Source organism: Balaenoptera borealis, assembly GCF_965194805.1.
Source record: "Balaenoptera borealis genome assembly, chromosome: 1".
In the NCBI taxonomy this organism is placed as follows: Eukaryota; Metazoa; Chordata; class Mammalia; order Artiodactyla; family Balaenopteridae; genus Balaenoptera; species Balaenoptera borealis.
The window spans coordinates 171782375-171796794 of record NC_138860.1 but is presented as its reverse complement, the minus strand read 5'-3'; the positions used below and the strand labels follow the sequence as shown (position 1 = coordinate 171796794).

Below are 14420 nucleotides of genomic sequence, written 5' to 3'. Positions count from 1 at the left end.
TCTTCCGGCCGGCGGGCGCGCGCCTGGCTTGCACAGGCGCAGACTGCCCTCCGACACGTGGTCGAGACGCAGCGCCGTCGGTCAGCTCTGGCGGTTGCGCTTTTTCCTGTTTGATAGTGTGAGCAAGCTCTGTGCCTTCTACCCGGCGTTACGAACCCTGCGCTAGTTATTTCTCCCCGAAATAGCCTGTTGTATATATTGCTAGCATGACCGGTAACACGCCCTCGGATGGCCTAGAGGTCGCCATTTTTGGTTAGTGTCTTTGTCGTGATATGAGGACGGTAATATCTCCTGGGACCAACATTCCATAGATATCCTATTGGACCCCAACAGGAAAAACCTGGGGACAAGAGAGACCGGTTGTGGTTGTGACTTGGCAGTTAATAATAACAATTGAGCAATTACTGTCTACCAGGAAATTTTCTATACACCTTACCTCCGGTAAGTCAGTCATTTAATGATTTAAAGGAAACCTGTGAGAGGGACTTCCCTGGTCGTCCAGTGGCTAAGACTCCGCGCTTCCACTGCAGGGGGCCTGGGTTCAATCCCTGGTCGGGGAATTAAGATCCTGCATGCCGCGCGGCGCAGTCAGTAAATAAATAAATAAATAAATGAAACCTGTGAGAGACTAAGCAAGTTCTAACTAATAAGTGCAAACTCTCAACTTGAACTCAGAATTCTCACTCTGACCATTAAACTGATGCTTTCGGTTGACTGTCAATGGTGAGAACGGCTATTTACCCTATGCTAGATGCTAGGGTTGTAAAGAAGTCCCGATTCCAGCCTGAGTCCCTTCTGGACCCCGGGTCCTCACACTAAGATGGACAAGAACCCAAGAGCCCACAGACATAAAGGAATGTACAAAGGGCTGGGACAGCTTAGAGTGAGCAGCAGTGTCAGCAGGAAAAGCTGCCTCCTACCTGGATTGGTGTAGCAACTTGCTCTCCCTGTCTTTATATCCTGCCATCCTCATCCCACCAAATTCCCAATCCACTCTTAACCCTGCCACAGATCCAAATTCACAGATTCCAGGCCCCTTCACCACTAGGCTCCAAGTTATCTTCCTAGTCTTATTTCTCTGCCACTGCTCTCTTCATTATCCTGAGGGTCTGGCATACCATTTTTGTTTTTGCACTCCATCTTTTTAAGACCCAGTTTACTTTTTTGCTTTTATTTTTTATACAATTTTTAAAAGGTACTCTCCATTTACAGTTATTACAAAATATTGGCTATGTATTTCCCATGTTGTACAATACATCCTTGTAGCCTATCTCTTACACCCAACAGTTTGTATGTCCCACTTCCCCACCCCTAAATTGCCCCTCCCCCCTCCCCACTGGTAACCACTAGTTCTCTAAATCTGTGAATCTGCTTTTTCATTATATTCACTAGTTTGCTGTATTTTTTAGATTCCCCATATAAGTGACATCATACAGTATTTGTCTTTGTCTGACTTATTTCACTTAGCATAATACCCTACAAGTTCATCCATGTTGCTGCAAATGGCAAAATTTCATTCTTTTATATATAAATATAAATATATATCTTTTTTATCCATTCATCTGTTGATGGACACTTAAGTTACTTTCATATGTTGGCAATTGTAAATAATGCTGCTATGAACATTGTGGCGCATGTATATTTTCACATTATTCTTGTTTTTTTCAGATGTATACCGAGGGATGGAATTGCTGGGTCGTATGATAGTTCTGTTTTTAGTTTTTTGAGAAACCTCCATACCGTTTTCCACAGTGCACCACTACAGGTGGTAGGCAAGATAAACACAAAACTGTTAATAGTTGTTTGGGAAAAGCATTCTCACATTTCTGTACAATTAGCACATAGTTTTTATATTAAAAATGAAGTATACATGAATGATTCCATTTTTATGCCTTTCTGGAAAAGGCAAAACTACAGGGCCAGAAAAGAGGTTGCCAGGATTGGGAATGGGGGGAGGAGTTGACTAGAAAAGGGGACAAAGGAACTTTTTGGGGTGATAGAAATGTTTTGATTGATTGTGGTAACAGATACATGTCTGTTCAAGTTTGTTAAAACTCACAGAACTGTATGGTAAAAAAAGGTGAACTTACGGGCTTCCCTGGTGGCTCAGTGGTTGAGAATCCGCCTGCCAATGCAGGGAACACAGGTTCCAGCCCTGGTCTGGGAAGATCCCACATGCTGCGGAGCAGCTAAGCCCGTGGGCCACAACTACTGAGCCTGCACTCTAGAGCCCGTGAGCCACAACTACTGAACCTGCACTCTAGAGCCCGTGAGCCACAACTACTGAGCCCACGCGCCTAGAGCCCGTGCTCCACAAGAAGAGAAGCCACCGCAATGAGAAGCCTGCGCACCGCAAGGAAGAGTAGCCCCTGCTCACTGCAACTGGAGAAACCCAGCGTGCAGCAACGAAGACCCAACGTAGCCAAAAAAAAAAAAAAAAAAGGTGAATTTACTGTATATAAATTATACCTCAAGAAACCTGACTTTAAGAAATGAAATAGAGAAAATATAGAAAGCACGGACTATATTTTTAAAATAATTTTAATTGCACAAGTAATAAAATGCACAATAATAAAATAATCTTTATGCTTTTTAAAAATGAGAACATTATAGGTAAATCTAAAGTTTTGTGTGTCTCTGCCCTCATCCAGATTCCCTCCCTCCTTTCCAGAGGTAATTGATATGTGTTAATAATACAAACATGTAGCCATTGAAAATAAAGCACTGGGTTTTGTGTGCACACGTATGCTCTTTATTACGGTATCATGCGGTACCGTATTCAACACCTTTTTCATTCAATTTTTTTATACCTGTTGATAAAGCGCAGTATTACTTTGTTTCCGTTAATGGTGTCATGCTGTACCTTATTCTGCAACTTTTATCAGTCAGTGTTTTTTGATGTCTAATTCACTCCTTGGAAGTACAGCAGATGGCATTCCACTTTATGAACCCACCACATTCTGCTCTTTCGTTGTTGTGTAGGTGAAGATTAATTAGCTCCCAGTTTTTTGCTCTTACAGGGATCCGGTGCCTCCAGTGCTCACGTGCTGGGGCAGCTTCAGGGTGGACGGCTAGAAGTGGCACAAGTTTGTGCATTTTCAATTTTAACGGGGTGGGATTTGTGCCTTCCCCAGATAGGTACCCAGAGCTGCGGGGAAGCCGGTCTTGCAGAGCCCCAGACCAGCTGTAAGTCGTCACGGTTCCCTCCCTCAAGCCCCTCCTCCTCGCCCCTCCCCCTGCACCCGCCGGCACCTTCCCAGCAAGCATTGCGCATATTTGCATATAACTCAAGTCTTAGCTTTTACCTTTAAATGAAAACCCCAAAATAAATGATAGAGTCTCCTTATGAAGCCTTCTCTCCGGCTCAGAAGTTCCTGCAGTTACACCCTCAACTTCGGGAACTCTGAGTAGAAAATTGCATCGACTTTGTTTTCACCTTTATCAAAAAAGGGATTTGCCAACACTGCCACCCTGCTCTTAGCAGTGGGAGGATAAAAAGGGCTTCTGTCGTGAGTGACACACGTGGGGCAGCTCGTTTGTTCTTCGTGCGGAATCGACATCAAGAGATTTCGGAAGCATAATTTTTTGATTATCGGGCAGCTGGTGATCGTTGGTCCTGGCGCCCTTAGTTTTTCAGTTGGAAAAAATAGAATGTTCTGTGTTGGTAGTTAAAGCGATGAGGTTGGTTAAGGTTTTCTTTTTCTGTTTTTTTAACGGGGGTGCTGTGTATGTAAACTTACAAACGCTGTTCAGTATTAAAAGTTTTGTGATTAATTTTTTTTTTTACGGTGTATAATGTTTGTCTTTCAGAAGTGTGAGTTAGGAGTGTGAATTGTTTGCGAAAACTGCCTTCACAAGTAAGTGGTTTAGGTTTTTTTTTTTTTTTTGAAGTAACAGCAGCGGGTATTTTTTTTTTTTTTCACATGTTACGCAGTTGAGACGTAAACAACGGAAGTGATATGTTTATTCGTGAGAGCACTGCTCTATGCCGGAAGAAAGACTCTCCGTACTCTTTGCAGTTGCTTGTCTGCAGAAGTAATGGAATTATCATGCAGAACATATTTTGTTAAAATTTCTCCCGCTGAGAAATTGGGGTTGTTGTATATACATAAACAATAATATGTATAAAACAGGTAACTAATAAGAACCTGCTGTATAAAAAAAAATGCTTTCCCTTCCACCACATGTACGTATCGCTTTGTAAAGGTGTGCTGATGTTCTTTTATAGCTTTTGTCGTCTAAAAACGTAGAGGCAATACTTTAAAACACCGGTGAAATAGCGCTTTCTTATTGCTGATAGCAACAGCCTTTCTGGAGAGCAATTGGGGAAGAGACATAAAAATCTAAAACCTTCAAAAAAATTCGTGTCTAAGAATACATCCTCACATGTAAGATTATGTATGTTTAATAGGAGATTTAGGGAATTCCTCAAGAGTTCAAGGGTTAGGACGGTTCGCTCCCACTGCAGGGGGCGCAGTTTAGATCCCTGGTCCGGGAACAGAGATCCTGCCGCCCAATGGAGCCAAAAGAAAAGAAAAATTTAGCTCCAAGGATTCATTAATTCTAACAATAAATGTATTGTGTACTCAGATATACAGTGGTCCCTTCATATCTGTGCAGGACGGGGAAGTTGGTTCCAGATTCCCCCGTTGGATACCAAAATCCGCACATATTCAAGTGCCTTATATTAAATGGCCTAGGGACTTCCTTCATGGCGCAGTGGTTAAGAACCCGCCTGCCAACGCAGGGGACAGTGGTTCGAGCCCTGGGCCAGGAAGATCCCACATTGCCGCAGAGCAAGTAAGCTCGTGTGCCACAACTACTGAGCCTGCGCTCTAGAGCCTGCGAGCCACAACTACTGAGCCCGCGCGCCCAGCCTGTGCTCAGCAACAAGAGAAGCCACCGCACTGAGAATCCTGCACACCACAACAAAGAGTAGCCCCGCTCGCCGCAACTAGAGAAAAGCCTGCGCACAGTAAGAGAGACCCAATGCAGCCAAAAACAAAACAAAACAAAAAACGGCCTAGTGTTTGCATGTAACCTATGCACATCCTCCAGCTATATTTTAAATCATCTCTAGATTACTTATAATACCTAATACAAGGTAAATGCTATGTAAAATAGTTGAAGGGAGGGGGCAGATTCAAGTTTTGCTTTCTGGAATTTTGGAACTTTCTGGATTTTTTTAAAATTTTTAATCCATGGTTGGTTGAATCTGTGGATGCGAAACCTGGGGCTACAGAGGGCTGGCTGTATTATTTTGCTCACTTAACGAATGAGAAAACAGAAGCTCTGAGAGGCCCAGATCACAGAGCCAGAAAGTAGCAGTCAAGAGGTGAGCCTAGGTCTGAGAGGAATCCTTCGCTCTCACAGCACAGAATACCCAAGGAGAATGTCAACTAGAGGAGAATCTGTTAGAGAAGGAAGATTTATTAGGAGAGTGAAGCTTTTTTCGTTTTACTTATCCGTATTTTCCAGTTTCTAAAGAAATATGGAGTACATGAAAAGATTAGAGAAATAATGAGGACACATAGTCACTGGAATACAAATGATGAAAAATAAAATCAGACTCACAAAGAAGCCAGTCACAGAAGACTATATATTATATGATTCCTTTTACACGAGATTTCCAGAAGAGGCAAATCTATAGAGACAGAAAGTAGGTTAGAGATTGCCTGGGACTAGAGTTGAGAGCAGGGACTGACTACAAATGGGCATGAGGGATCTTTTTGGGGTGAAGGAAACGTTCTAAAAGTAAATTATGTTGCACAACTCTATAAATTTACTAAAATCATTGAATTGTACACTTAAAATGGATAAGTTTTTTGATATGTAAATTATATTTTAATAAAGCTGTAAAAAAAAATCAAGGGCTAAAAGGAGAAAAGTTCACTCAGCTAGGAGCCTGAGAATATATAATCAGTTTATGGAATAAGTTCCCTACTTTAGAAACTTTTTTTTAAAAATTTATTTATTTATTTATTTATTTTTGGCTGCGTTTGGTCTTTGTTGCTGCGCGCGGGCTTTCTCTAGTTGCAGCGAGCAAGGGCTACTCTTCCTTGCGGTGATCGGGCTTCTCATTGCGGTGACTTCTCGTTGCGGAAAACGGACTCTAGGGTGTGCGAGCTTCGGTAGTTGTGGTACACGGGCTCAGTAGTTTTGGCGCATGGGCTTAGTTGCTCTGCGGCAATGTGGGATCTTCCTGGACCAGGGCTCGAACCACTGTCCCCTGCGTTGGCAGGCGGATTCTTAACCACTGCACCATGAGGGAAGTCCCTAGAAACTTGACTTCAGTAGATTTCTTGTATTTTGAGCTTCTGTGTGTTAGCTGAAAACTTTCCACTCACTCATTAAAACCCTTTAATGGCACCTAACTAGCTTGGGTTAACATCCTGTAAATTTTGAGTGACCCACCACCTTCTCTGTTCTCAGGGCTCAAGCCACACTGGTCTTCTTTCGGTTTCTCCGAAGCCACTACTCTCCTCGACTCAGGGCCTCCAGAAATTTCTCTCCTCCATTTGGAAATACTCTTTCTCAACAGCCTGTCTTCCTCTCCCCTTCTCCCAAATTGGCTAACTCCTCCTCATTCTTCATATGTCAGTTCAAATGTCACTTCCTCAGAGAGGGCCTCCTTGACCCCCCCAACCCTCACTAGGTTAGCTCCCCTACACTCTATTACACTCTTTCATAGCACCATATACTTCTCTGCAGAACATTATCATGATCGTTATTAATGCATTAGTTGCAAAGTTAATTGTTCAATATCTATATTCCCCAGCCAGATGTCACGTATGTGAGGGCAGGGAACTTATTTATGTCTTATAGACCACTTGAGTCCATGGTTTCTGGTGTAGTACCTGGCACATAATAGACATTCAATACATATTTGCAGAGCATTTCACAATCCATGAAGTTCTTGTGTATATACAATTACATTGGCCACTATTTACTAAGCACCTACTATGTCCTAGGATATAGGAGTAAACAAGATAGCGTGTTTCTCAGAACTCTAATGGAAAACTGATGAATTCATAAAAGTGCTAACAAAAGATCAAGATGAAAAAAAAATTAATTACATGGGACTGAGTGAACTGATGAGGATGATTATAATTTTTGTGACTTTCTGTTTGAATAAAAAAAAAATCCCACAAGGACTCAGAGGCAAAAAATATACAAATCAATTTTCACGGCAAAGTAAAGGAGCTGTTACAGTGGAGGATTACTGGACTGAATGTCAATATTACGACATAGTATGAGTGTGTTTCGTGTTTGGTAATTGCAATCATTGTTGCTTTTGTTGTGGTCATCCATTTACAATGCTTGGTGTCAGTTTATTTATCTCCTGTAAAAATAAAATACAGTGTGTGTGTGTGAAAAAAAAAAAAAAAGTGTGTTTCTGTCCATTCTAGAGAGTTGACTGTACTCTCCTATGTAGGACAAAACAGTCTTCTAATTTTACAGGTAATGAAGATTTCACCACTTGCAAGAAAGTAGCAGACCCTTCTGAAATTAAAATAGAATTACTTCAAATAATATCAGAGACTCCCAACAGGATAGGTTTACTGCAGGCGGGTAGGGGAAGGGGAGGTGGTTCAGGGAGATGGATTTTGAGAGGCTATGAAGCTTTGGTATTTTGAAGGATGGAGGGGAAGAGGGTGTCAATTTGTCAGAAGAGAAGAGGAAGTTTCCATCCTTCAGATGGGCAGATGCCAGCATGGCTCCTCTCTTGAAACCAACCAAATCTGGTTCCTGAGATCCCCTATCGGTCCATATCTCGGATGTTGGGATCAGTGACCACTGATAAGAAATGAAGGTCACACAAAAATTGTAGTCTATACACTAACTGAAAAGGAAATTAAGAAAATAATTCCATTTACAATAATATCAAAAAGAATAAAATACTTAGGAATAAATTTAACCAAGGAGGTGAAATGTAGCTAAGGAGGAGTGTAACTTGTACATTAAAACTACAAAACATTGCTGAAAGAAATTAAAGAAGGCAGAAACAAATGGAAAGACATTCCATGTTCACAGGTTGAAAGACTTAATCTTTTTAAGATGCCAGTACTAGCCAAAACAAACTGTGGATTCAGCGCAATCCCTATAAAAATCCCAATGACACTTTTTACAGAAATATTTAGAAAAACCCATCCTAAAATTCATTTGGATTCTCAAGGGACTCTGAATACCCAAAACACTCTTGAAAAAGAACAAAGTTGGAGGACTAAACTTCCCGATTTCAAAACTTACTACAAAGCAAACTAAGTAAAAATTTTGTGGTATTGGTATAAAAACAGACATATAGACCAATGGAATACAATAGAGAGTCCAGAAATAAATTGTGGCATCAAATGATTTTTGATAAAAGTGCCAAGACCATTCAATGGGGAAAGGACAGTTTTTTCAGCAAATAGTGTTGGGAAAACTGGATATCCACATGCAAAAGAATGAAGTTGAAATTTTACCTTAAACCACATACAAAAAATAGATCAAAGATCTAAAACTTAAGAGCTAAAACTATAAGGTGCTTAGAAGAAAACAGGGGAAAGGTTTTATGACATTGGGTTTGGTAATGATTTCTTAAATATGACACGAAAAGCACAGGCAACAAAAGAAAACATAAGTAAATTGGACTTCATCAGAATTTACAACTTTTGTGTATCAGTAACCACTAACAATAACCACTACAGAATGGGAGAAATTATTTGCTCTGTCCCAGACCAACTTTTTCCTCTTCTGTGGTGTCACCTCCTGCCCATGCCAGAGGATGAAACTCTAGGGCTGCCAGAACCAGGCCTTGAGTGGAATCTGCAGCAGGCCTGCTGTGGTGGGACCAGCTGAAGAGTTCATGCCTGATCTGGAGGAGCAGTGGGCTCACCTACCAGCCTGCTGTGGCCTTCCCAGTACGTGGGCCCAGGGCCCAGTGTGACCAGAACAGCCAATTTGGAAGAGGAGGCGTAAATCCTTTTATTTGATATCTCTGGATTTGTAAATGTTGATAACCAATTAAAAACAAAAACAAAAACAAAATAAAACAAAAAAAAAACTTCAGGCATCCTCTGGACTCTACATTATCCATCTGTGAAGAGGGATGGCCTGTGGGTCCCCAGAGTGGGCAGTCTCTGGTCTCTCTTCCCAGGTATCTATTTCCAGCCTGGAACACTGTCTCCAGCTGCCTTGACAGCTACTAACTCTGCAATTTCAACATGTCCACAACTGAATTCATAATTTTTATCCCTATTTCCCCTTAGATTCCCATCCCCCATCAAACCTGCTTCTCCTCTTGTCTCCTCCACCTCAGTGAATGGCACCTCCATCACTTAGTCACCTCCAAAAGACCCCTCTAAGACCACCTCCTGAATCCCCACCGTCATCACCTGTTCTGTTATATTATAGCCAGAACCTCCTAATTGGTCTTTTGACTTCCTGTCATGCTGCCTTCTTTTTTTTTTTTTTTTAATATTTATTTATTTTGGCTGTGCCAGGTCTTAGTTGCAGCATGCGGATCTTCGTTGCAGCATGCGGGGTCTTTTAGTTGCAGCATGTGGGCTTTCTTAGTTGCGGCATTCAGACTCCTAGCTGCAGCACGCATGCGGGATCTAGTTCCCCGACCAGGGATCGAACCCTGGCCCCCTGCGTTGGGAGCGCAGAGTCTTACCCACTGGACCACTGGGGAAATCCCCTGTCATGCTGCCATCTCGTCTTCATTCTTTTTTTAAACATTTATTTTATTTATTTTTATTTTTGGCTGCGTTGTGTCTTCGTTGCTGTGCGCGGGCTTTCTCTAGTTGCGGCGAGCGGGGGCTACTCTTTGTTGCGGTGCGCGGGCTTCTCACTGAGGTGGCTTCTCCTGTTGCGGAGCATGGGCTCTAGGCGAGCGGGCTTCAGTAGTTGTGGCATGTGGGCTCAGTAGTTGTGGCTCGCAGGGTCTAGAGCTCAGGCTCAGTAGTTGTGGCGCACGGGCTTAGTTGCTCCGAGGCATGTGGGAATCTTCCTGAACCAGGGTTCGAACCCATGTCCCCTTCATTGGCAGGCAGATTCTTAACCACTGCACCACCAGGGAAGCCCTCATCTTCATTCTTAACTCCTCCAATGGCCTTCCTTTCCCTTAGAATTAACCTTGTGCTCCTCATTGTAGTCTACAAGATCCTGCATGAGCTGGCACTGGGATCTTCTTTTTACTCCTTTTCTTTCTGTCACTCTGCTCCAGCCTGACTGGCCTTCTCCAAGTTCCTCCAACACATGGATTTCACAGCCTTTACCTGTGCTGTTTCCCCATAGAATCCTGGAATGTTCTGCTTCCAGATCTTCAGCTGGCTCCTTCTCATCCTCCATGCCTTAGCTTCTGAGCCAGGCCTTTCCTGTTCTCACTGTGTCTAGTTATGTCCCCTCCCCAGTCACTCTCTCTCTCACATCTCCTTTATAGCCCTGACACCTGGCATATCCTGTCCCTTGTCTATATCCACTCCCCTCCTCCCTCCGCCACTTCCCTTCTCTTTCTACCCACCCCCCCAATGTATACACTCTGCAATAGAATTTCTATGAGAACAGAGACAAAATCTATTTTATTCACACGGGACTCCCAACCCCTGGAACATTGCCTGGTACATAGAGAGCACTCAAAAATCTCTGTTTACTAAAGACTGCCTGCACTTTTGTGTCTACCTCCCCACCCCTCACAGCTCACCCCACCCTCTGTATCACTTTCTCGGAAGCCAGAAGCCACTAATAGATGCGGACTGAATCTGGAAAGGAGGAAGTTCCGCCCGTAGGTGAAAAAAACTGGGATGAATCCAGATACAGTCAAGTGAATCACCTCCTCCCCACACCAGCCCCATCCACCCTTACTGTCCGCCACCACCACCAAAGCAAAAGGCTGACTTGCTGGTTTTGGAGCCAGAGAGGACAAGATTCAAGTCCTGCTGGCTCTGTGACCTTGAATCAGTCTCTGTCTTGGCCTCAGTTTCCTCATCTGTAAAAGGAACACGATAATGGTACCTCATTCACAGGGAGGTTGGGAAGAGTAAATGTGGTAATCCACACTCACAGAGGGACTGGGAATCATATCTGGAATGGAATAAGCACTCAAGAAATGCCAGCTGGTATTATTATTATTATTATTTTAAAATTTTATTTATTTATTTGTTTATTTATTTATGGCTGTGTTGGGTCTTCGTTTCTGTGCGAGGGCTTTCTCTAGTTGTGGCAAGCGGGGGTCACTCTTCATCGCGGTGCGCGGGCCTCTCACTATCGTGGTCTCTCTTGTTGCGGAGCACAGGCTCCAGACGCGCAGGCTCAGTAGTTGTGGCTCACGGGCCTAGTTGCTCCGCGGCATGTGGGATCTTCCCAGACCAGGGCTCGAACCCGTGTCCCCTGCATTGGCAGGCAGATTCTCAACCACTGCGCCACCAGGGAAGCCCTGGTATTATTATTAATACTCCAACTGGCACCACCCACCTGCCTTTTAGAACAGAGCCCAGTCAGCTGCCTCCATTGGCTACAGGACCTTAGATAAGGCCCTCTCTGGGCCTCAGTCTCCCCATCTGTGATGGGGACTATTAGTAGCTATACTTCTGAGTACATGCTCTCTACCAGGCGCTTGGCATATGCACTGTTATGCCCACTAGAGTGTAAGCTCCCTCAGCTCATGACCAGCTTCCTGCCCAGGGACATCATAGGCATGCCCAAAACCTCGCTTTTTACTGTCTCTTATTTCCTTTAAATTATCTTATTTTATTTTATTCATTTTTAATTTTTAAAATTGTGGTTAAAATATACTTAACATAAAATTTATCATTTTAACCATTTTTAAGTGTACAGTCCAGCGGCATTAAGTACATTCACATTGTTGTGCAATCATCACCACCATCCATTTCTAGAACTTTTTCATCATCCTCAGTTGAAACTCCCATTAAACACTAACAACTTCCCAAACCCCCCTTCCCTTGGCCCCTGGTAACCACTATTTTACTTTCTGTCTCTATGAAGTTGACTATTTTAGTTACTTCAAATAAGTGGACAGAGCCTGGAATTTGGACAGACCCATTGGGAGTGGCAGCTCTGCAACTTCTTAGACTTGTAACCTGAGGCTGTGCCACTTAATTTCACTGAGCCTGTTTTGCCTCTTCTGAGAAATGGGGATAACACTCCCTACCTGGAAAGGAAATTTCCTGCCTGGAATTTTATCTATGGAAAAGCTCCTAGCACACTGCAGATACAGAGAAAGGGCTTAAGCAATGTTAGTTTCTTTTCCCTTCAATCCTATGAGCAGCTAGTCTCAAGAAATCATAATGGTTAGGCCATAGCATAGACTGAGGTCAAGAGCTCAGATTCTGGTTCTACCACATACCAACTATGTGACCTCAGTTTTCCTATCTGTAAAATGGGGACACTGCTAGTACCTACCTTGTGGGGATTCCATAAGTTAATAACAAGTGTTTAAAATGGCCTGGGGGTCTTCCCTGGTGGCGCGGTGGTTAAGAATCCACCTGCCAGACGTAGAGAATGGACTTGAGGACACGGGGAGGGGGAAGTGTAACCCTGGGACGAAGTAAGAGAGTGGCATGGACATATATACACTACCAAATGTAAAATAGATAGCTAGTGGGAAGCAGCCGCATAGCACAGTGAGATCAGCTCGGTGATTTGTGACCACCTAGAGGGGTGGGATAGGGAGGGTGGGAGGGAGACGCAAGAGGGAGGGGATATGGGGATATATGTATACGTATAGCTGACTCACTTTGTTATACAGCAGAAACTAACACACCATTGTAAAGCAATTATACTCTAATAAAGATGTTAAAAAATAATAATAATGAACTTTGCTTTGCAATCAAATCTCAAAAAAAAAAAAAGAATCCGCCTGCCAATGCAGGGGACACAGGTTCGAGCCCTGGTCCGGGAATATCCTACATGCCGTGGAGCAACTAAGCCCGTGCGCCACAACAACTGAGCCCGTGTGCCACAACTACTGAAGCCCATGCGCCTAGAGCCCGTGCTCTGCAATGAGAAGCCACCGCAGTGAGAAGCCCGCGCACTGCAACAAAGAGTAGCCCCTGCTTGCCGCAACTAGAGAAAGCCTGCGCGCAGCAATGAAGACCCAACACAGCCAAAAATAAAATAAGTTAAATAAATTAAAATAAATAAATAAATTAAATGGCCTGGCACTTAGTAAGCTTTAGCTGTTATTATTCATGCTGCTGTTGCTGTTACTTGGCTTGAAATAAACATAGTTAAGAGCCAGCAGAGCTGTGGTTCTTCCACCTGGCTGTCCATTAGAGTCATCGAGGGACACTTTAGAAAATTTTCATGGCCAGGCTCTAGCCTCACAGATTCCACTTGAATTTATCTGGGGTGGGACTCTGGTATGAGTATTTTATAAGATCTCCCCAAGTGATTCTATGTGCGACCAGGGATAGGAGGGCCACAACGGTGGGGTACTAGGAGCATGGGCTCTGGAGTGCAACTGCCTAAGTTCAAATACAACACAGCCAACAAATAGATATATGAATGTGGGAAAGTTTTTTTTTTTTTTCTTTTTTGGCTGCGTAGCTTGCACAGCATCTTAGTTTCCCGACCAGGGATTGAACCTGGGCCCTCGGCAGTGAAAGCACAGAGTCCTAACCACTGGACTGCCAGGGAATTCTCTGACTGTGGGAATGTTCTTAACCTCTCACGTTACACTGGGTTAATAACAGGACTGGGAGGTTATATGGATCTAACGTGCTTAGAGCAAGCTCTCAGCAGGTCTGGGTACCACTGTCCCTCAGTTTCCCTGCTGTTTTCAAACTGATTGCAGCCACTGTGGGCCTTGTCCAGTTCATACCCACAGTCTCCCCAAGGGGGCCTGAAAGCCTTGAACATCCCACCAGGGGGCCTCTCCTAACCCTGCCAGCTACCCCCAAAGTTATTTTTGGCCCTTGCACTGTTCAGCTTTTTTAGTCACCCAAAATGAACAGAATTATCTCCCAAACAAAATTGTCTGCTCAGAAATCAGAGAGAACCCAAGAATGCTAGAGGGGAGGATAGAACCAGACTGGCCATTCAAGTATGTCTCATATTGAAAAGAAGAAGGAAAAGGGAATTCCCTGGTGGTCCAGTGGTTAGGACTCTGCACTCTCATGCTCTCACTGCCAAGGGAGGGTGTGGGTTCAATCCCCGTCAGGGAACTAAGATTCTGCAAGCTGCTCAGCCCAGCCAAAAAAAAGGGAGAGGGAGGGGGATGGGGTGGGGTGAGGGTGAGGTGGGGTGTGGGAAGAGGAGAAGAAAAATTATTCTCTTCAATGTTTAGGAAACAGTGTTTAAGGGGAAAAGAAGAATAACATGGATTGCACATTCAAGACAATTCTTCAAGCTAAAGGAAAAAAATGCATAGAAAAAAGATTGGAAGGAAATATACCACATGTTAAATACGTGGGTTT

The 14420-nt window shown here is 43.5% G+C and overlaps 1 long non-coding RNA gene across 1 annotated transcript; it reads left to right on the top strand.

Annotated features, from left to right (window-relative positions):
- The first annotated feature begins 30 nt into the window (after positions 1-30).
- On the top strand, positions 31-7305 carry LOC309608648. Its single transcript, XR_014233034.1, has 2 exons — positions 31-441; positions 1669-7305. It is a non-coding gene; the product is annotated as an uncharacterized lncRNA (long non-coding RNA).
- Positions 7306-14420: the final 7115 nt, after the last annotated feature.